This window comes from Schistocerca piceifrons, chromosome 7 (assembly GCF_021461385.2).
Source record: "Schistocerca piceifrons isolate TAMUIC-IGC-003096 chromosome 7, iqSchPice1.1, whole genome shotgun sequence".
NCBI lineage: Eukaryota > Metazoa > Arthropoda > Insecta > Orthoptera > Acrididae > Schistocerca > Schistocerca piceifrons.
The window spans coordinates 474,239,079-474,239,642 of NC_060144.1; positions in this window are offsets into that span (position 1 = coordinate 474,239,079).

Genomic DNA, 564 nt, shown 5'->3' on the forward strand with positions numbered 1-564 from the left:
GATGTAATATCTGGCAATCTTCCAGGCCAAGACACTGGACAGCCTCTTCCTATTCACAGATTGTTGTTCAGGCGATATAATACCTCCTGTGCTGGACAACCAACATGTTGAAATCTCATTGTTTATCACACGTCCAAGGGAAGATCTGCAAGCAATACTAGAAGATCGTCCTCCAAGAATGTTCGATATTAACCATCGTTTAAGGTGCCATCGATAAAGCATGTACCAATGAGTTTGACAGCAATTATTCCACACCAAACATTCACATTTCACGAACGCTGATACTCTACCAGCGTGGGTTTTCCACATTACAGTTATGCATGTTGTATCGATTTATGGTCGACTCGTCGGAGAACAAGCTCCTCTGTATATACCGAAGCGACCACTGGCGAAATGTTACTAGGTTCTGGAAATCATTGCCATGACGTTCCTGATGGAGGAAAATATGAAACGGATGATATTGTCTACATTTCAAATCTCTGTAGACGGTATTCTAACCAGTTCCCGATTCACGACTTAATTGCCGAGTGCTAATGTCGGGGTTATGATGCACTGCAGCCAATA